This window comes from Camellia sinensis, chromosome 11 (assembly GCF_055761805.1).
Source record: "Camellia sinensis isolate YWXY chromosome 11, ASM5576180v1, whole genome shotgun sequence".
Taxonomy (NCBI): Eukaryota; Viridiplantae; Streptophyta; class Magnoliopsida; order Ericales; family Theaceae; genus Camellia; species Camellia sinensis.
The window spans coordinates 166,799,416-166,822,219 of NC_138971.1; the positions used below are offsets into that span (position 1 = coordinate 166,799,416).

Genomic DNA, 22,804 nt, shown 5'->3' on the forward strand with positions numbered 1-22,804 from the left:
ATTTTTGACAAAAAATTATCACTAAGTTAATTGAGGTTAAGTTGTTAAATTGATAGAGTTTATAATTTTTTCCCCTAAAAGTATGACACATGTTGATCATGTGTGTATTTAATTGGTCCAATGGGCTGGACACCGAGTTATGAAAAAAAAATAAAAAAATGCTAACAATTGAATTAATTTGAGACAAAGTAAAAATTTTATGATCAAAATTGAAACAATTGAAATTATAGAAATCAAAATGACACAAAAATCAAAATATAGGGACTAGATGTGTAATCCGCCTTTCTTTTTTCCCACTACCATGTGTTCAGAAGGGTGTTGCTATTGTCTCTATGTCTTCTCTCATCATTATATTTTTATTATGCTTTTACCTGTAAACTAAATTGTTATTAAGGTAAAAAAAAAATTTAAAACTAAATAACTTCTCATTATAAAGAGATGAAATAAAAAAAATAATAAATTTTTAAATGAATGTATTGGGAAGAAAGAGCGCTATAAATAGAAAGAAAGGATCATTTGTGATTGCGGTAAAATATGCATCAACTAACAAATGATGTAATAATAATGTAACAAATAGCTTACAATGTGTCCCTTGGAAACATGAAGTAGAAAAAGTCACGCTGTGTTTGGTTGGATGATTAGAGAAAGGATTTGAAAAGAGAAATAGAAAAAGAAAGTGAAATGTGAATAAAATATACCTACATTTCATCTAATTTCACACTTTTTCTCTTTCCTTTTCTCAAATCTCCCAACCAAACACATAAAAGTAAATTGAATTCACTATTATTCTTGATTTAGCACATTGTTGTGTTGGTTGTGATTCCCTCAAGTTCAGTTTCTTTTGGTAGTTGAGATAGCATGAAGCGGCGTTGCCCTTTGCAGTGTGAGACCAAAAGTATCAGTCATGTCCAAATTTTCTGGCGTCAAGCCATCAGGAAGCTTCCAGTCAAAATGATACACAAGTGAAGCTATCATCAAGCTCACAACCCATTGAGCAAGAGGAATCCTGGGACACATTCGACGCCCAGAACCAAAAGGAAGAAAGGGGAAATGTTGGCCTTTGTAGTCCATTTTCGACCCCAAAAACCTCTTTGGCATGAACTGAGTTGGGTTTTCCCAGTAACTCGGGTTTCGAGCAATGGCCCACGCATTCACAAGGACTTGGGTGTTCTTCAAAATCAGAAAATCGTGCAGCTTCAGGTCTGTTTCGATCTTGTGGGGTACAAGAAGAGACAACTGATAGGTGCAACCTCATTGATTCTTTCACAATGGCGTGTAAATAAGGCAGTGCAAGGATCTTGGATTCTTCTATTCTTCCTTCTGCTCTTATTGTTTTTGTGACTTCTTCGCGCACTTTCAACATTATATTGGGATGAAGTAGTAATTCAGTCATCGTCCACTCGACTGTATTTGAATTACTTTCAGTTCCTGTAAGTATCAAATCCTGGGTAAAGAATTTGGTTAGAACTTGTACTAAAGCGAGCCAAATCGTTCTCATTTTTAAACTTTAGTCTGCAAGGTAAAAAGTATTATAGGCAATGATAACAGTGTTCTAAAAGTAGAGTTCTAATCTCTATTGCGCTGGCAAGGGAGGAAAAAAAAAAAACATCATAAGTGAGACTCATTACTATATTAAAATTCTACTAAAACTCTCTTTTTAAAGTTCCAAATCATTTTTTAATTTTTAAACCTTAGTCTAGTAAAAAGTATTATTGTGTTAAGAGGAGGAATCAAAAACCAATTTTCAATTAGCTTTATTAGATCGATGCACCAGCCAACACACAACAAAGCTGTTAAATTTGTGAGAATCTCGTACAACTATTGTGGGGGCTGGATAATTGGAAGAATTAGAAGTGTACTCTAGAAGACAGATATTACTCAGCTCTTTCCTGCACGATTAGGAAGCCGAATAAAATAGATAAGCGAGTAGATACCGAACTATGGAGCCGAGTAAATAAAAGGATAATGAGTGAAAAGTGGACCTGGCCCCGAGGCCCAGGAAACGAGTATAAATAAAGGAACAACAGACTAAGAAAGGTATGTGAGAATTGTTGTGCTTAATTTAGAATATAAGTAATCTTGAGTGTTGAGAATGACTCGTCCGTCGGAGTGCTAATTCCGGCACCCCCGACCGGAGGGTTTATTCCTTTTCGGGTGACTATCAGCGGATCACGAGCGTCTCCCAAGATCAAAAGAGTATTTCCAAACCATTTCTCCACAATTGGCGCCGTCTGTGGGAATACTCAAGCATATCCATGGCGGACGTGACGGAGGACCCTCCAATAGTTACTGATGAAACAACGCAGATAGACAATTTCACTCCAACAAACATGCATGGACCGGAGATTATCCCAGCAAGACGCGCTTTGCACTTCGCCTCAACTTCGACTCCAGAGCATGAGGCAATGCAAGTGATCATGGAACAAGAAAAGCAAAACGAGCAAAGGTTGGAGAACATGATCGCTGAGAACGAGCGTCTCCGTCAAGATTTGGCCTTGGAAGTGGCAAAGTCCAAACAAGCCGTGCGCCAAGATCCGGAACAACCTCTAAAAACAGGTGGTCGACGACCTCGAGCCTGGCAACAAGACGCTGATAGCGACTCCGACTCATTATCCCCGGAGCCCAGAAAGAGGGGCGAACCAATCAGCTCAGTCATGTCCAAAGTTCAACACCTTTCGTCCTTCAAATGGCCGTCCAAAGAAGTGGGACCCCCCGATATGAGACGACGAGATAGGCGCTGTGAATCTCAAAAAGATCACGGTCATGACACCGACAGTTACTATGCTTTGAAAGACCACCTTGAGGAGTTGGTGCAAGATGGTCAGCTCCAGCAATATGTCTGAAAGAGCACAACCAAAACAGTTGCACTGCGGTAGGATTCAGCCCCGCCCGACGTCATTTATATGATGTACAGCTTGCCAACGCCTCCAACTGTGCATGCAATTCAGTCACACCCAGTACCCCAAAAGCAACTAACGCCGGCAAAAAGGCCACGTGAAGCTCCGTGTATTACCTTCGACGATTCCGATCTTATCGACATAACAGTCCCTCACATTGATCCACTGGTCATTAAACTACGCGTAAATCGATTTACCGTTGAGCGCGTTCTCATAGACCAAGGGAGTACTTCGGAGGTTATGTATTACAAGACCTTCATCAAACTCAGCTTCAACGAATCAGACCTGTCCCCGGCTCCTTATCCACTATTTGGCTTCAACGCAAATCCAGAGTATCCGTTGGGAAAAATCACACTACCCGTTTGAGCGGGCTCCCGAACAGTGGATGTGGAAATCTTGGTCGTCAAGCTTCCTTCGCCGTATAATCTCATCATGGGGCGAACTTGGTTGCTTACAATGCGCGTCGTTCCAAGCACCTATCATCAGCTGCTGCGCTTCCTGACAAAACACGGCATTGAGCAAATCCGTGGTTCCCTGCAATCGGCATAGGCATGTTATCTCCTTTCCAGAAAGTCGCCAAAGGAGTTGCAAGTTAATTCCATTAAGGTGCCGGATTGAGACAGCCTCGACGATGTCGAGCGACTCCCAAATGAGAAAGTCGCGGAAGACCTAGACTGAGTTGAGATTGACGGCAATCTATAGAGGTTCTTCATGGTCGGCGCCTCCCTGAGTCAAGCCGACCTATAGCAGCTAGTATCCTTCCTACTCGGCAATCTTGATGTATTCGCGTGGACTCCATATGAAATGCTGGGCGTAGACCCATTTGTTTCGGAGCACCATTTGAATGTTGACCCTAAGTACAAGCCGATCATTCAGAAAAGCCGACGATCAACCGCAGAGCACACTACCGCCATCATTGAAGAGGCAAATCGGTTGCTTGATGCCGGAGCAATCAGGGAAGTGACTTACCCCACATGGCTCTCTAATACTGTGGTTGTGAAGAAGAAAAATGGGACTTGGCGAGTCTACGTCGATTTTGCAGATCTAAACAAAGCTTGCCCCAAAGACTGTTTTCCTTTTCCCAAGATAGACCAACTTGTAGATGCTACGGCGCGTCATCAGCGTATGAGCTTCCTTGATGCCTACAGAGGTTATCATCAAATCGCTATGCATCCGGAGGACCAAGAGAAAACTGCATTCCTCACCCCAAGAGGTACCTATTGCTATAAGGTTGTACCTTTTTGGCTGAAGAATGCAGGGGCAACCTACCAGAGATTGGCCACCACCATGTTCAAGGAGCAACTCGGCAACACTATGGAAGTGTACATTGACGATATGGTGGTCAAGTCCAAGGAAGAGCAGAATTATATAGTCGATTTGGAAGAGACATTCGGCATCCTACGCAAATATGGAATGAAGTTGAACACTTCCAAATGTGCGTTTGGTATTGGCTCTGGCAAATTCTGGGGTTACATTGTCAACCACAGAGGAATCAAAGCTAACCCAAGGAAAATCACAGCAATCCTGGAGCTCGGCTCCCCTCGTTCAGTAAAAAAGGTTCAAAAGTTGATGGGGATGGCCGTCGCACTCAACAGGTTAACCAATCCACAGATCGCTGCCGGCAATTCTTTTATACACTATGGCAGGGCAAGGCTTTTGAATGGTCCGCCGAATGCGAAGCCGCTTTCAACGGCCTAAAGACCTACCTCCGCTCAGTACCACTCCTGACAATACCCTTTGCCGGCGACTCGCTCATTTTGTATCTAGCAGTTTCTGACCGAGCCGTCAGCGCCGTACTGATAAAGAAGAGTTAGGAGAGCAGCAACCAGTGTATTATGTGAGCAAGGCAATGGTCGACGCCAAAACACGCTACCTTCTGTTGGAAAAGCTCATCTTCGCCCTAGTCATGGCGGTAAGGAAGCTGATACATTACTTCCAGGGGCATAGCATTGGGGTGCTAATAGATTATCCCCTCCGATCAGTACTACGCAGTGCGGAAGCATCTGGACGTGTTTCAAAGTGGACTCTGGAACTTGGCCAGTACGATATTCAGTTTCTACCCAGAACTTCAATCAAGGGACAGGTGCTTGCTGACTTTGTCGCCGAATTCACTGGGGGCCTTACCGACTTCAAGTCTAATGAAATTCGACCAAAGCCGAACTGGAGGATTTATGTTGGGGACATTTGGCAGTTGTATTGTGATGGATCGTCCAACCAGCGGGGCAGCGGAGCTGGAGTTATAATCATGGCCCTTAATGGCGCAATAATTGAGCAGGCCGTCAAGCTTGGCTTCGAAGTATCAAATAACGAAGCCGAATACGAAGCCCTTTTGGCCGGTTTACGGAATGCGCATATCCTGGGTGTTCAGCGTTTGCTTGTGTTTTGCGACTCAAAACTGGTGATCAATCAGCTAAAGGGGGAGTACGCGGCAAGAAACGACCGTATGGCGACCTACATGAAAACGGTTAATTCTTTGTTGGAAAAATTTGACCATCATGAGTTGAACTAGATAACACGTGATCAGAACACCCATCCAGATTCCTTGGCTTGCCTGGTCTCCGCAATCAACTCAGAGATTAAACGGACCATCAAAGTAGGTTTCATCCCGGAGCCAAGCATTGGCCCTTCAGAGGAAGTCCAGATCAACGTTATAGAATCTGCACCGAGTTGGATGGATCCCATTGTTGCATTCCTATCTTCTGAACAACTCCTAGAGGACAAGAAAGAAGCGCACAAGCTGCGAATCAAAGCCATGCGATACTACTTGTTGTAGACACCCCATTTTTGACCGTCCTCAAGACTCGGACGTCACTGTTTGAACACACAGTGATTATCCATGATCGTGTTCGTTTGGAGTTCCCGGAAGTCTCGGTTCGCGCGGCTTGCTTCAGGATCCCCGAACTTGACCGTTTAGTGTCTGGTTTTGCACCGAACACTTTTGTTTTGCCTTGAAAGGGCAGGGAATGCCTTATGAGGCATCCCCACACACCACCGGCAGTGGCTGGAGGCCACCGGATGGTCTTTCTCTTCCATCGGCACTTTTGTTTGCCGGTCGGCACACTTTATTGCCGGTCGGCATAATATGTTGCCGGTCGGCACTGTTTTTTGCCGAAATAGCATTTTTGGGCAGCCGACCACTGTTCATCCACTTTATGGAGATATTTTGTGCCAGCTGTGATAGCTGGCACCAACTCTTCCCCCCTCCATACACGTGTATGGAGGGATTTCCCTCTAGCCAAGCTTGTTGTATAAGCTTTGCAAGAGGGAGTTCTATAAGAGAGGGGCTTTCCTCTTGGTTCTAGGTTAGAAAGTTAGAAGAAAAAACTAGCCTTTAGAGATATAGATACATATTATCTCTATATCTCTCTCTCTCTCCCTTCTTGTGTGTGTTTCTTAGCTCAAAAGGTGGTTTTTACCTTACTTTTGCACCATTACACACACCATTACACCTTATTCCAAGATTGAGGGACTTGGGGGGTTGTTTCTTGAGTTTTTGGACTGGTTTTGATCAAAAGAGGAGGGCTAGACCATTTGTTCTTCAAGGGTTCTTCAAGGGTGAGCATCTTGCTTTTTATTCCCCAAACTTGCAATAGTTTTCTACCTATCTTGCTTGCTGTTTTAGCTCTTATGTATAACATGAAAAAGGCTCATATTTTCCTGCTCTAGCACTTTCATTAAGGTCACTTTGTGGTTTGAGTGCAAACTCACCCTTATAGGCCTTGTTTGATCCATTTTGTTGCTCCTTTCATAAGGTTTTGTTCACTTCAGTGTTTTGGTCTTTTGACCACTGAAAAATCAGTGTATTTTAGTGTCAAAAAAGGATGGTTTGAAGTCTTGCATAGGGGAGGGACACCCCTCTCCCTTCATGGTTTGTTTCTTTGCTTGTTGAGCTCAAAAGGGTAGCATGTGTGCTTGATGATCCTTGGCCTCATTTCAGAATTTTTTTAGGCATTTTAGGTCATATATAACCTCGGTTTTTGGTCGGATTTGGGCCTCCTTGTATGCTTGTAATACTTTCTTTGTATTGCTTCATTTTGCTCAAAAATACATCCTATGATTAGGCCATGATCCTTGTGTAAGTTAGCTTAGTTCCATGAAGTTTCTAGTGTTGTTTTTCCATGCTTAAAGTTTGGTGGTTATCCATGTGATCATGCTTGACATGTGTGTTAAGGTTGCTTTGTATTTTGGCTTAAAGGCTTTGAGCATGTTGGCCTCTAGTATGTATGTTTGTGATTACCCTCATGATTTAACATCATCTAAGGACCACATTTTAGTCCAAGAATCATGCTTGTATGTGTGCATGCATGGCCTCTTTCATGCCTTGAGGGTATGTCCTCTTATGCCTAGGAATGAGCCTTAGCGCATATGCTTCATGGGAGATACTTTAGCTGCCATATTAGGGGTTTTTGGGGTCCTATTTTGCATGCAAAAATTCTTTTTTTTTTACTTGCTTTGATCATGCCATGAGAGGTCATGTTGGTGGGGGAAAGTTGTCCCCTTTTGTGCCTTAACTTTGGGACCATAAGTTTGCTTGTTCACATGAGTTGATCGTCTATCATTTTGAGCATGTTTTGGTGCTGTTTAGAGGAGAATAAAGGTCTGCGCCTTTATCACTTTTAGGCCCTCTTGCATGCTTACTTCATGTTTGTTGCATGGTTATTCCATTAAGCCTTGTAGCATATCAATCCCATGGTCGAATTGGTCCATGTTTGCATCATGTTTGTACCTTGTATGCTTGGCATCTTGCATTTTGTCATGTTGGTTGCATAATGCTTGTTGTGCTTTACATCTTGGTGGCATAGTGCATTTGAGCCTTATGAGCATAACATGCATTGCATTTACTTGGTTTGGGGTGTCAAACCAAGTGTGGGAATCAAGGACCATTCATACTTCAAGTGATGTAATGTGTCTCGATTCCCGGTCATCGGGACCTTTGACTCCAACTTGATAAGGCCTCGGTTTTCATTTTGTTTGTTGCATACATCCTTACATTAAGTGGCAAATTTGATCCCTTGAGCCATCATGCGCCATTGATGGCTCAAAGATCGAAGGTCATGCTTCTTTGAGTTCAAAATATGATAAGAAGTATGACCATGCTTACATGTGTCCAAAAACTCCACACCATGCATTGTCTGTTCTCTGTTTGCTGTCAAATTGTCTTCTGCAGGAAGTTTCTGCCGACCGGCAGAATTTAGTGCCGACCGGCACTATCTGGAGTGCCGATAGATCCAATACAATGCCGATGGGAGTTGTGAAGTGCCGGTGGTAATTCTGTCCGGCCGGCGGTGTTCTGCAGAATGCAAGGAACTTGCTCCAGTACTTTGGTAATTTTCAGAAAGACAAGGCAGTACAAACAGAGGCGACAGGAGTACAGTACGGGTTTTCCGGACGAGACGGATTCGAGCATGCATCATTCACGCATCCCGAGGCAGAGGCTGCGGCTACCCTTTTCTTTCCTTCGCCACCTTTCCTTTAATTTAAATTAGAATTTTTTGTAATAATTTCATTTGTCTATTATTTGGGACTGTAATATTAATTCGGACTCTCTGAGTGAGGGTAAACATGTAATAAGTGTGGGTGAGTGTGTGTATGTCTTCCAATCCCCATTTCTTTCTTCCCTTTTATTTACCTGCTTATGATGGTAGATTAGGGCATTTTTTGAAATTAGCATACCATATGATATGCATGCGTGCATTCATGCATTTGTTGACATGCACCGGGCTCGGTACATCATACTAACCGCATTCGTATTTTCAAATTTCAAAATTGAATACATGAATCAGTTGATTGCATATCGTATGCCATATTTAGGTTAACAGAGCCTAACTAAAATTGCATCTTGTATGTGTTGCATTAGGCAAAATAACATGAACTAGGACATGCACATTTGCTAACTAGTTTATTGTTTTGGCACGGAGTACAATGTAAGTGGTTATGCTTTAGCATCCAACATGTGTGTGAATGTTGCCATAATAAGTATGCTTGCCATGCGGCTAAGTGTTTACATGAGATAAATTGCTTGAATGCCTGTGGGTGAAGGTTGGATTGTTTGAGTTGGAAAAACTCATTGAAATCCGTGTTTTTAGCCTACTTGCGAGTAGTAAATTTCAAAGCATTTTCAAAACAAACGGATATGCAATGATTCTTTCCAAATTAGGCAATCTAGTCTATACTTGTTTGCTGCGCGCATAACATAGTAATTCTAGGCTAATGATCGGGATAAGAATACATAAAGTTTTCAAAAACGGATATCACGGTTAGTAGAGGCCGGTCTTCGGACCGGGCGAAAGGGGGTGCTCATAGCTGACCTTCCCCGATCGTACCCAAGCTCCCGAGCCGAGACAACTCCGGTGATGACGGACATGTGGCCTTCGGCACCGAGTCAGGGTTTCCTAAATTCTCCCAAAATAAAATATTTAGGTGGCGACTCTGTATCTGGCAAAGCAGTCCATGTTTGGCACTTCTTTTCAAAAAATCTGTTTCTCAAAACGATTTGCCAGATTTGGACTCTTTGGTTCAGATTAAGAACCGTGACACCAAATCGAGTCCGAACTGTAGCACGAGGCCCGCGGGGGCGCTGTTACAGTTTCTGGCGACTCCACTGGGGAAATTAGAAAGCTTGACTCGAACTCATGATATCCTGTTTTGATCTTGAAAAATCTAGAAATCCCCTAGATGTTGATTTGTGATTATGTATCAATTTTAAGCAGAATATAACAATCCCAATCAAACAATCAAGACAAAGAGACACAGTGATTTAACGTGGAAAAAACCACAATTGGACACCTCCAACTGTGATCAAAAAACCACGGGCAACAGCCACAAGAACAATCCACTAAGAAGAATTAAAGGAATTACACAGGTATACTCTCAATTACCTAGCGAATCCACAACGCCTAATTGAACCAACCTCTATGTGCCTCTTCCAACCCCATCTTCACCACGGAATTGTCTTTTTGATGAGCCACTCCGGATTCCACCAAAGCTTCAGGCTCGAATTCTTCAGAATCCACAACTGAAGAATAACTCTCTCTTTTGTGTATAACAAACAAACCTTTGATGTACTCTCTTTAGATCATGAGTTGAATACTCAATAAAAACATCAAAGAAAACTCCCAAAGTATCCCCAGATATAAACCCTAGAAACCAAAAAGAAGATCTGGAGAAGTTATCCTAAAATCTGTCCCAACACGCGAATTTATAGAATCTGTCCCGCGATCTCCGCTCGAGCTCAACACAGCCCGCTCGAGCGGACTGACCAAAAACTGCGTGCGAACAAACTGAGATGCGCTCGAGCGTAGCAGCATCCGCTCGAGCGTAAAATCACACCTTCCAGTATTTTTACAGGCGACTGCAGAGATGCTGAGAGCTTCCAATCCCCGCTCGAGCGTCCCTTTCCCCGCTCGAGCGGGAAGGCCAAAACTGGAAAAACTGGAAAAATAAAAACATTGAAAGCATTATCAACACAAACTTCTCTGAAAGGCTTGATTCGGGTTGGATTCGCATCTAAACACTCAAAGTCTCACTGAAATAAAAATGCGAATAAAATTACAACTCAAAGGAGTTTTGTCAAACGGGTTTGCCAAGAAATAAAACCTAACAGATCTCATTTATGTGTTTCTTTGCATTGCATGTGCATTGGTGCGCCTAGGAACACAGTGTTTGCCATCTGCCATTCCTGAACGGTTTGCTGGAGGCTTGTCTTGTCAAGGCATGACCATAAGGCTGACCGGCTATGGGCTCTGACAGTATGGGAACACAAACCCCGGTTTACCGGGGCACCCTTTTTGACCATTCGACCTAGTGCATATTCGGAACCATAGTGACCATTCCAAGCTAGGACAGGTTGCTTATCCGATGCTAAGTTGTTTGAAACCGCTGTGTGCGTAGTGAAACCCTAGTTCCTGACAAAATAGGACAGGGAAACCCTACCCCAACATAGGGGTGTTTTGGCTCTCTTTACTTGCTATGTGCTTTTAGAATGTATTTCTGCAGGGGAAATGAACACACCAGTTTGTAAGTCTGGGCATCAGGCCTGAGGGCATCAGTATCAGCTTTAAGAGAATCGGTTATCTGCGGGTATCAGGGTTCAGTATTGGGAATAGAGATTTTGAGAACAGTGATCAGTATCGAGGAACAGTGTGTTCGGGTTATCGACTATGTGTTTTGAATATCCAACTGTATATTATTTGTTTATTTTATGCCGTTGTGCTGTCCAGTTGTTGGTTTATTTATTGCTTTATTTATCTTTTTGCTAGGTAGTTTAGCATCATTGCATCTAACCCAGTAGACATTCCCTAAGCACTCTGGATCAGAGGTCGCCGGCTCCATCGATCTGAGGATCTGATAAAAGGACAACCAGTGTACCATTCTCTACCCCCGGTTACTAAACGGAAAGCAACTAGGCAGAGGACATCGGTTCAACAGTCAGTGCAAAGGGCTTCGTCTACCCCGCCTGTGTACAGTAGGGATCAGGATCCCGTTTCACCCACAGAGAGGGAACGCATACCAGCAATTCAACCAGAGCAGAACAGTATGGCTAGCTTAGAGGAGATGGTGCGCCAACTTCAGGAAAGCATGAAAATGATGCAGCAAGATGCTGTCCGACAGGCAGAATTCGCCAGACAACAAGCTACAATCATGAGTGAGCAAGCAGATTTAATTGAGAGATTGCAACAGCAAACTGGGGCATCACTTTCACAGCAAATCCCTCCTCCATTAAGGGTTCCAATACCCGAAGAGACACCAAACGCCCGGAATGTCCAAGAAGATATAGACATCCCAACGGGGCCGGCTCCACCCCCGATTCCGCCTCAACAATCCAAGGCACCCACCCCCATCAATCTATCGGATTCTCCCGTCGCGTCCGAGGTGGACCCTGTGACATTGAAAATGCACAAGCTTGAAAAGCTGTTCAAGAAATCCCAAGGTACGAAGTCCATTCCCGACATTGGAGATGGATACATCGACACAGCTGTGACGCTGCCAGATCGGTTTAAGATGCCACAAATTGATCGTTTTGACGGATCTGAGGATCCCATGGTACACCTGCGATTATTTTCAGATGTCTTGCGGCCAATGGGCCTCACCAGATTACAAAAGCTGTCTTTGTTTGGTCGAACCCTGTCAGGTGTGGCGGCCGCATGGTATGCCAAGTTGGAGGACGACGTCAAGAGAAATTGGGACGAGATGGCTGAGGCCTTCATCCTGCAGTACTCGTACAATACGCAAATCGAGATCACGACCCGGGATCTCGAGACAACGAGGCAAGAACCCAAGGAAAGCTTCTCAGAGTTTGTAACTAGATGGCGGGCTAAGGCTTCAATGATGACCTTGAGACCCACAGACAAAGACCAGATTCGGATGATTGTGCGCAATCTTCAACCGAAGCTAATGCAAAAGATGATTGTAGTCCCCTTTCCCACCTTTGCTGATCTGCATGAAATGGGGGTGCAGATCGAGGACGCCTTGAGACAAGGTTGGATTGATAATGACCGGGAGCAACCCCGTAGAAATTTCAGTCGTAGTGCTAATGTAGGCCCGAGCGGCGCTACGACTGCCAGGACCTCCGAAGTGAGTATGGTCACCACTAACCCTTCCCCAAGAAACACGGCAGCCACACCATTCTCCGGTGCGTCCGGAAGCAGCTCACAAACAGCCAAGTACCCTCTCAGAAACACCAGAACCTCCGCTCCACTTTATATGCCCCTGTCCAAAGCTTTGGGGGTTTTGATCAGAAAAGGGCATCTGAAGCCCCTAGAGCCGCGACCCTTACCTGAAAGACTACCCGCCACCCACAATCCAGCCAAATATTGTGCGTTCCACCAGCAGCACGGTCATGACACCGACCTATGCTTTCAATTACGTCATGAGATTCAAGATCTCATTGATAATGGGGTGATTTTACCCCCTGAGAAACCCAATGTTACTACAAATCCTCTCCCCACACATAACCAAGTTCCACCACCCAAAAGAATCAACTTCATCTACACTGGGGTCGCATCCTACGATCCTAGTATCTACATCACACCCTCCTACCTGCCTAAACCTAAAGTTTTCCTCCCTGATTGCACCGATTTGTGCATGATGGACGTCTCCATAGCCCAACCCAAGCCAGTGGTGGTGACCATCGAGAACAGGAAATAGGTTGTCAAACCAGGGTCTGCGGAGTCTGAGAATGATGTTGGGAATGCTTACAGTCCGAGTGACTACATTTCACCAGTGGGCCAGAATAGACCAGATGTCGAATTCCCAGTCGGGGGAGAGCTGTGTATAATCTGAGGGGACAATTCAGGACAGGGAATGGGTGATTTGACAGCCGTGGAAAAGGACGTTGTCAAGTTCCAATTTCACGATGACCAAGACTCAGCCATCAACTGGTTCGATTATGAAGAGTCAGCAGAAGCCACGGGGTGGTTAGATGATCAGCCGGATGTGATAGAGGAGTTCCAGTCAGAACAAGGCCCGGCAGGGGCAGGAATGTCAACAACGGCCGGGAGTGTCGAAGAGCAGAATACATCGCCGGAGAGCGCCGGTGTCGAGAGTTTCGCTCGGGAATGGAGCATTTTGGGTACAGGGATCAATGAGCCATCTACTGCATTGACACAGTCAGAACAAGAAAGATTCAAGGATTCTGAGAGGATCAGGAAAGCAAAAGGCCACGTGGGGGTCGAAACCGCCACAAGTACGGAAATGAAGGATGCTGCGAGCATAGGGATAAAAGGTACTGCAAGTATCGGGATAGTTGTGCCAGAACCAGACAGATGCTTGTCGGCTGCAGATGGTATGTGGTGGGAAGACGACGATCTATGTCTTGCCCACACAGACGAGGATTGGAAAGGTAACCAGCCAGATGATACCTGGTATATCGGCGAAGTCGATCACATGACTAGGAGTGGACGGTATTTCAAGCCTCCACACCTAGATCAACCAGAGGCGTCTGGAAAAGATAATGAAGCAGAAAAACAAAAGGAGAAGCAACTCGAAGATGAGGCCGTATTGAGACAATTGAAAAAGATACAAGCAGACATCTCCATCTGGGGACTGCTTATGGCTTCTCGAGTACATAGGCAGGCTGTCCTGTCAGCCATGGATAAGGCCAAACTTTCCACAGATACCACGCCCGAACAACTGGTGGGCTTAGTCTTTTCGGGAGGAAGTTCCCCAGCATTGAGTTTTTTTGACAAAGAGCTGCCACCCGAGGGTGCGAACCATAACAAGCCGCTCTACATCTCTGTCGAGTGCAGGGATAAATGGATACCTGTGGTACTTGTCGACACGGGGTCCGCCATCAACGTCTGCCCGGCAAGGACAGCTTATGCGATTGGTTTGAAAGTCGCAGATTTTGTGCCAACGACCCAGGTGATTCGGGCGTATGACAACACAAGCCGGGAAGTGATGGGGACAGTTAAGATTCAAACAAAGGTTGGGCCAGGACAGCACGCGATAGATTTCCATGTCTTGGAGGTTCCTGCAACGTTCAACTTACTTTTGGGTCGGCCGTGGCTGCATCAGGTAAAGGCAGTCTCCTCTACCCTACATCAAGTGGTGAAATACCCCTATGGGAAGGGAGTAGCCATTGTTTTTGGAAACTCATCAATTCATCCACCACCGGAGGTATCTACGCCTGTTCTAGAAATTGAGCACGGTATAGAAGATGTGTTCATATCAGGTTTTACCTTGGCCGAGGCTCGGGTCGTACAGAACATCATGGCAGCTAACGAAGGGGTGTACATCAGTGCCCAAGCAGTTTATCTCATGAACAAACTCCAGCATATCCCCAGGATGGGATTAGGTAAGAGCGGCAGGAAAGGTGCCGCAGCATCGGCCGAAGTGCCACATAACCCCCATACCTTTGGTTTGGGCTACCTACCCACCAAAGAGGATTGGATAAGGAAAGGAAAGGAAATGGCCGGAAGGGCCAGAGCGAAACAGATGGGGAAGCCCTTTGACTTAATGCACCAGCCCATTCGGGGGACCCTGAACGGACGTTTCGTCCGGGAGGGGGAGGACTTTCCGTTCTGTGGCTTCCCAGAGCCGTGGCTCAACGCGGAGAAGAAGCGCGTACCAGGATTTGAGATTTTCTTTGATTTACAGTTACCTGAGGATGACACCGCCGAAGGGCAGGCAAATTTATCGGCTGAGGCTGAGCAAAGTAAGGAAGTGCAGTCTGAGGACGCCGAAAATGAAATGGGGGCAGCGCTGGCGTGTCTGCTTTCAGATCCTCCGATCGAACAGAGTTGCTTGGGGGATAGCTCCTCGGTATGTGTGATTGGGAATGAAGCGGCTGCGGGCCTACCATCAGCTATTCTGGATGCATCCATCGCACCTTCTCTCATCTGGCAATATGAAGAAGGCTTTTTATCAAGCAGCACCGGGTCAGGTAGTGAGTCGGAATCTGATTCTACCGAATCTTGTACGTCGGAATCAGATTCCAGCTCAACTGAGTCTGAGTCCGGTATTCCCGGGGGTGATAACCCGGATGCCACAGTCTTGTCTAGGTCATCTTTTTCATTTTCTTTTGAGTCTGTTGTAACAGAGGAATCCGACGGCTCGGAAGTATTTAATGAGAATGACGTGGATGTGGTTTCGGAGTACTTTTCTGTGCCTTTGATTTATTGCTTAAATCAGGATTTTCAAAATTTTGATGAAAACGACGAGGAAGAAATTCCTCCGGTTTTGCAACGGTTAATTGATCAAGAGCAGGAAAGATTTGTTAAACCTTTAATGGATGAAATCACTACTGTGAATGTTGGTACTGAGAAGGACCCGCAGCCGGTCCAGATCGGGTCCACGTTGTCTTCTGAGGAACGCGAGCGCTTAGTCGCTTTGTTAAAAGATTTCAAAGATGTTTTCGCGTGGTCCTACGAAGACATGCCTGGAATCGATCCTGAGATTGTACAGCACCGGATCCCTCTTGATCCCGAGGCCCGACCTGTCAAACAGAAGCTCAGGAGGATCTGCCCTGATTGGGCCATTAAGATCAAGGAAGAGGTCACCAAGCAGATTGATGCAGGCTTCCTGTTGGTGTCTGAGTATCCGATTTGCTGGCCAACATTGTTCCGGTGCCGAAGAAAGACGGCAGAATTCGGGTCTGTGTAGACTTCAGAGATTTGAACAGGGCTAGTCCGAAGGACGACTTTCCTTTGCCGCACATTGATGAACTGATAGATTTCACGGCAGGACACGCCTTGCTTTCGTTTATGGATGGTTTCTCAGGCTATAATCAGATAGTAATGGCGCCCGAAGACTGGGAGAAGACTGCATTCACTACCCCGTGGGGTACATATTGTTATCGAGTGATGCCATTTGGGCTGAAAAACGAGGGAGCTACCTATCAACGGGCAGCAACCACAATATTGCATGATATGATCCATAAAGAGGTCGAGGTGTATGTGGATGACATGATTGTCAAGTCCAAAGAAAGAGAGGGCCACTACACCGCCTTACAAAAGTTTTTTCAAAGGATCAGAGAATTTCGGCTGCGGCTGAATCCCCAGAAGTGTACTTTTGGTGTTACAGCAGGGAAGATGCTAGGGTTTCTGATAACGCAAAGGGGCATCGAGGTCGACCCTTCCAAAATCAAGGCCATCTTAGAAATGCCACCACCGAGGACTGAAAAGGAGGTGCGAGGCTTTCTAGGTAAAGTGCAATTCATAAGGCGGTTTATCTCTAAATTAACCTTGACTTGTGAACCACTTTTTGGCCTCCTGAAGAAAGGAAAGAAATTCCAATGGGACGGCCGATGTCAAGCAGCTTTTGAACAGATCAAAGAGTATCTACAGAACCCGCCTGTGTTGTCACCGCCAGAGCCGAGGAGACCGTTGATATTGTATCTTTCGGTAACTGAGACCACCATGGGCTGCATGCTCGCACATGAGTCAGAAGACAAAGTGGAAAGGGCTATCTACTATCTGAGCAAGAAGATGCTGGATTACGAGACCCGCTATACACCACTGGAGAAGGCTTGTTTGGCCTTGGTATGGGCTACCAGGAAGCTGCGGCATTACCTGTTAGCTCACTCTGTAATGTTGGTTTCACGTTTGGATCCCATCAAATATCTTTTCGAGAAACCAACACTTACGGGTAGGCTAGCTCGTTGGTTGCTATTGCTTTCCGAATTTGACTTGAAGTATGTAACACGCAAGTCGGTGAAAGGGAGAGCGGTAGCGGAGTTCCTTGCCGACCACCCGGTTGAGGGGGATGAAGCGGTTGAGTACCTATTCCCAGATGAAGCCATTCTGCATATCGAGGATGAAACTTGGACGATGTATTTTGACGGAGCGTCAAACCAGTATGGGTATGGGATAGGGGTGTTGCTGATAGCGCCTGACGATTCCCGTATCCCTTTAGCATTCAAGCTCCAGTTCAGAGTCTCGAACAATGAGGCAGAGTATGAGGCGTGTATTGCCGGTCTGGAAGCAGCCCTAGAGCTAGGGGTAAGACGGCTGGACGTCATTGGGGACTCGAATCTTGTTGTGTCTCAAGCAAAAGGAGACTGGAAGGTCAAGGAGGAAAGGATGATAATTTACCACCAAACCTTGGATTTGTTAATTCCTCGGTTCGAGAAATTAAATTTCACCCACCTCGTAAGAGAGAACAACAGGTTCGCAGATTCACTAGCAACTCTATCTTCCATGATAGACATCCCGTCGGGAGTCCGGATGCGTCCAGTCATCATTGATCAGAAGTTTACGCCAGCATACGAGTCAATTTCCGCCATAGATGAGGCCCAAGACGACAACCCCTGGTATTACGATATTTGGAACTTCTTGGAAAAAGAGACGTATCCCCTAGGGGCAAGCGCCAAGGATAAGAGGGCCATTAGAAGAATGGCTATTCAGTTCATCATCTGCGGAGGTAAGCTGTACAAAAGAGGTCATCTGGGAATGCATAAGCTCTGTGTAGAAGCTGAAGAGTCGAAGCGCCTAATGGAGGCCATCCACGGAGGAGAGTGCGGTGCACACATGAATGGAGTAATGCTGGCCAGAAAGATCCTCAGACAGGGCTATTACTGGTCGACCATGGAAGAGGATTGTATCGGCTTTGTTCGGCGATGCCACAAATGCCAGATCCATGCAAACCGCATGAATATCCCACCATCCAAATTGTACAACATGACTTCCCCGTGGCCGTTTTCCGTGTGGGGGATCGATGTGATCGGAGCTGTTACCCCGAAGGGGTCGAACGGACTTGAGTATATCCTGGTAGCGATAGATTATTTCACAAAGTGGGTCGAGGCCCAATCATACGCGGTGTTGAAAGCGTCGCATGTCGCAAAGTTCATCAAAAACAACATCATTTGTCGCTACGGGGTGCCAAATGAGATCATCTCGGATAATGGATCCCACTTTAAGAAAGAAGTGGTCGACTTGTTGGAAAAGTATAACGTGGCTTTTCATAAGTCATCTACGTATCGGCCGCAAACCAATGGAGCAGTTGAGGCCGCCAACAAGAACATCAAACATATACTGCGGAAAATGGTGGAGACCTATCGAGATTGGCCAGATAAGTTGCCGTTTGCTCTGTGGGGCTACAGGACTTCAATTAGAACTTCTACCGGAGCAACTCTGTATTCGTTAGTTTATGGAATGGAGGCTGTTCTACCTATTGAAATTGAAGTTCCGTCTTTACGGGTATTGGCCGAGTGTCAGATAGCTGAGGCAGATTGGCAGCAGAGCAGGTTCGAGGAACTAATGCTCTTTGACGAAAGAAGGCTGAAAGCACTGTACCACGTTCAGAGTTATCAGCGCAGGATTGCTCGGGCTTTTAACAAGAAGGTTAAGTCCAGAAATCTAAAGGAAGGAGATTTGGTACTCAAAGACAACCGAACTCCCATCCCCGACCCAAGGGGCAAGTTCAGACCCAATTGGATTGGTCCCTACATTATCAAAGCTATCTGGTCAGGCGGAGCTGTGGTTCTGATGGACTTAGATGGCTTAGAATTCTCTCAACCGATCAATATGGACAAGTTGAAGAAATACTATCCTTGAGAGGCTCGCAAGGCCGAAAACCCGAAAGGGCGACCTAGGCAAAAGTTAGAGCGCAAAAAAATTAGAAAATATAAAAACTGAGCTCGCAAGGCTGAAAACCCGCAAAGGGCGGCCTTGGCAAAAGTTAGAGCGCAAAAGGAGAGTGAAAATACTCGAGCGAACCCAAGCCGGAACTACGTAAGGCTTGATTCCCATGTTTGGGATACGTAGGCAGCTTTATCCTGAAGTTCAGCCATAACACTTCCCCGATCAACTTTGTCCATTTGATCATCTCAGCCATCTTTGTTCATCAGCATTCGTTGGAATCTCCGGTGCGATGCCACTCAGACTAGGGGCAACTTTCCGTTGCAATGCAATGTTGCGGCGCTCTTCAGACTAGGGGTAACTTTCCAGTTGCAGGAATCTGGGGTTGTGCATCTCGAGTGACAGATCTCAGGCGTGTCCAGTTCTGATCCACATCAAAAATATCTTTGAAAAGTTTTAATATAAGCTGACTTTGTTCAAATAATCTTTTTACAACTTTGATCATTTTTGGACCAAGGTGGAAAATTTTCAGTGCCACAACTTTCAATTTCTTTGATTTCAAAACAGAGTTCTCCTGCTCTTACATACAATTGAAGTTGCTTTTTATTACATTCATAGAAGAAAACTTGAAAGTACTAATAAAGCAATAAATCTAGGGCATGGTCAAGTCAGGTGTTCCTGCGCCCCCTCCCAGAGCTGGTCGAAGCCTCTGATGCCAAGCTGGGCCCGATCTGTGCTTCTTCATTGAGCCAATCCATGCACTCGTCAGACAAAGTGCAACTGAAAGTAGGAGCGGGGGCCAGGATTTCTCTCATCCTCCACGCAGTGGCCTGCCAAGCAAGCTGCGCGCCTCGGGCTGGAAATGCAGCAGGATACTCTATCCCCTCTGGCGGGCAAGTCTGATCATGGCCAAATTGGCGTCGAATTCGAAATGGGAAATAGAATACACAATGAGTGAGACCAACCAGTTGAATCCCAGTCTGCCGAGGCATATTGTAACTCATTGCCGGAAGGTTCAACCAAGAGCACCGCCAAGCAATACGGTCTGCGGACAAGTGGCACATCCAAGCGAACCACCATTCCTCATCCAAGGCATTGACTAGACGATGCCGGAAGAAGTAGCCGCGAGCTGAATATGCTGGGCAGGAGTCCACAACCTGCAGCTTATCCATCAGCCACACCTGGGGAGGGATTGAAAATGAGAGAATAAAGAATAGAGAGATGTACGAGGAGAGAAAAGTGAGAATGGGGCTTTGTGAGAAAAGACTGAGCTCGAGGGCCGAGTGATGTGAGCAATACAGAAATGCGAGATTGGGTGGAAAACATTACCTGTAGTAGTAGTGGACTCCCCGCCAATCTAGACGTCTCATGGCGATAAAAGGCGTCTAAGCCCATTAGCGTCTCGGCCAGAGTCATCGCAATGCAGCTCTTGCCCTCCTTCAAGCCTTGGGCGACCTCAATCAACCGGACACTAGCCCCTCCAGAGCCCGAGACAAATAGAAAATGGGATAGCATGCACAAACAGAGGGCATGCCGTTGGAAGCCTTGCCAGTGATGGTTGCTGCGATCACCAGCATCAGAAAATTGATTGGCCAAACTCGGAATGTCTAACATCCCGTCGCCCATCAGAGACCGAGCATCGCGCATGCTAAGTCCGCACATGCACCCTAAGGATTGGGCATGACCAAAATTAAGTTGGGGCAAGAGCTCCTCGTCGCGCTCGGACTCCATTAAAGCTCAGAAATCTTCGAAGGTAGGACACATCTCTTGCCCGGCGAAGCTAAAGACATGTCTCACCGGATTCCAAAACCTTGCCGTGGCATGAAGAAATGGGAAGTGCAAGGGGGTACGACCCAAAGTGAATAGTGCATTTATGCCAAAACCCCGGAAATTCACTTTTTCCGAGCCATCCAAGCTAGCAATCCAAGCTGTGAGATTTTGAGCAAGAAACTCTTCCATTGGAGCAAATCAGTGTGAAAATGAGAAAAACTACGAAGCTAGGATCTTTTGTAGGAGATAAGGTTGAGTGGGGGACAGGTGTCAACATTCTGGTGGTCCCCCTCGTTTAGTGCCGGCCGGCCAAAAAAATCTGCCGACCGGCCATTTTAGTTTGCCGACAAAACAGGCATATGGCCGATAGCCACTCCTTGCAGCCGGTGGTCCCTACACCGTGCCGGTGGGCTTCCTCCTGGTTTCTTGAGCTGTTTATGCTAAGAATTGGGGAACTTCACCACCTCCAACCCCCTCCTCGGCGGTTGATTCTTGCGGAGCCACGCCTGTCTGCTTGACGAGTTTTTGAACATTTGCTTATTGAGTTGTATTTCGCTCTCTTTGAGCTCTTGATTTGTTTATCGAGTTGTACTCACACTTGTTTGGTTGCATCGTGTCTTTGCTTTGCTTATCGAGTTGTAAGTCGGTTCACTACCTGATTATTACGATGGCAAATTTCCAAAATGAGTTCAATTTCGTTCACATTGTGGTGTGATACCCTGCGATGCGATGCACAGAAGATCCACAAATACAACACCTTTTGAACAAAATGGTTCGTTTCATTTCCATCACATGTTTTGCAAGTGCGTGAATTTTGAGAAAGAAAATAAACCTGCCTGAGGCAGTGCAATGTGCTTAAACTACTAGTAAAAAAGAAAATAAAACGTAGAATGGCAGGGTAGCCAAGTATCAGAATTGATACCGGTGAAACTCCCCTTGCGGTTAACGCACCTTCCGCATTTTTGTTCGGGTCAGCCGCGTCGTTGGACGCCCTCACAATACGGGAAATCACACCTTTGAAACGTGAACCTTTGAGTTGACCTCAGGCCACAACTTCTGCGAGCAATGCTCGATGTGTGCGAAGAATGTCCCGCCCCGTATCCTTTTCATGCTTTGTGAACTCCGCAAATTGTTTCAATTATGCTATGTAATGGTACATCCTTTCATTACCTGCGTAGACCGCATATTTTGATTGCGTAGACCGCATGTTTAATTTCATTACCTGCGTAGACCGCATGTTTTGATTGCGTAGACCGCATGTTTAATTTCATTACCTGCGTAAACCGCATGTTTTGATTGCGTAGACCGTATGTTTAATTTCATTACCTGCGTAGACCGCATGTTTTGATTGCGTAGACCGCATGTTTAATTCCATTACCTGCGTAGACCGCATGTTTTGATTGCATAGACCGCATGTTTAATTTCATTACCTGCGTAGACCGCATGTTTTGATTGCGTAGACCGTATGTTTAATTCCATTACCTGCGTAGACCGCATGTTTTGATTGCGTAGACCGCATGTTTAATTTCATTACCTGCGTAGACCGCATGTTTTGATTGCGTAGACCGCATGTTTAATTTCATTACCTGCGTAGACCGCATGTTTTGATTGCGTAGGCCGCATGTTTAATTTCATTACCTGCGTAGACCGCATGTTTTGATTGCGTAGACCGCATGTTTAATTCCATTACCTGCGTAGACCGCATGTTTTGATTGCGTAGACCGCATGTTTAATTTCATTACCTACGTAGACCGCATGTTCTGATTGCATAGACCGCATGTTTAATTTCAATATTTGCGTAGACCGCATGTTTTGATTGCGTAGATCGCATGTTTAGTTTCATCACCTGCGTAAACCGCATGTTTTAATTGCGTAGACCGCTTGTTTATTTCGTTACCTGCGTAGACCGCGTGCTTATGATCAATTTCGTCGCCTGCGTAGACCGCTTGCTCCGCTTGCCTAGTTGTATTTCAATATGCATTGTCATGCTCCCTACTTGCTTTGCGTTGTCACGCGTTTTGGGTACACTACTTTGCATATTGCTAACGATATTGTACCTGTTAAGTTTGTTTTCTTTTCAGGCACGATATTGTATGTACGGTTCATTCGAGGCTGGTGCAA

General features: G+C 45.7%; 1 pseudogene; it reads right to left on the bottom strand.

The window, feature by feature from the left end:
- Nucleotides 1–831: 831 nt before the first annotated feature.
- Nucleotides 832–22,804, bottom strand: part of LOC114261285 (cytochrome P450 76C3 pseudogene) — a 39,486-nt pseudogene continuing 17,513 nt past the window's right edge.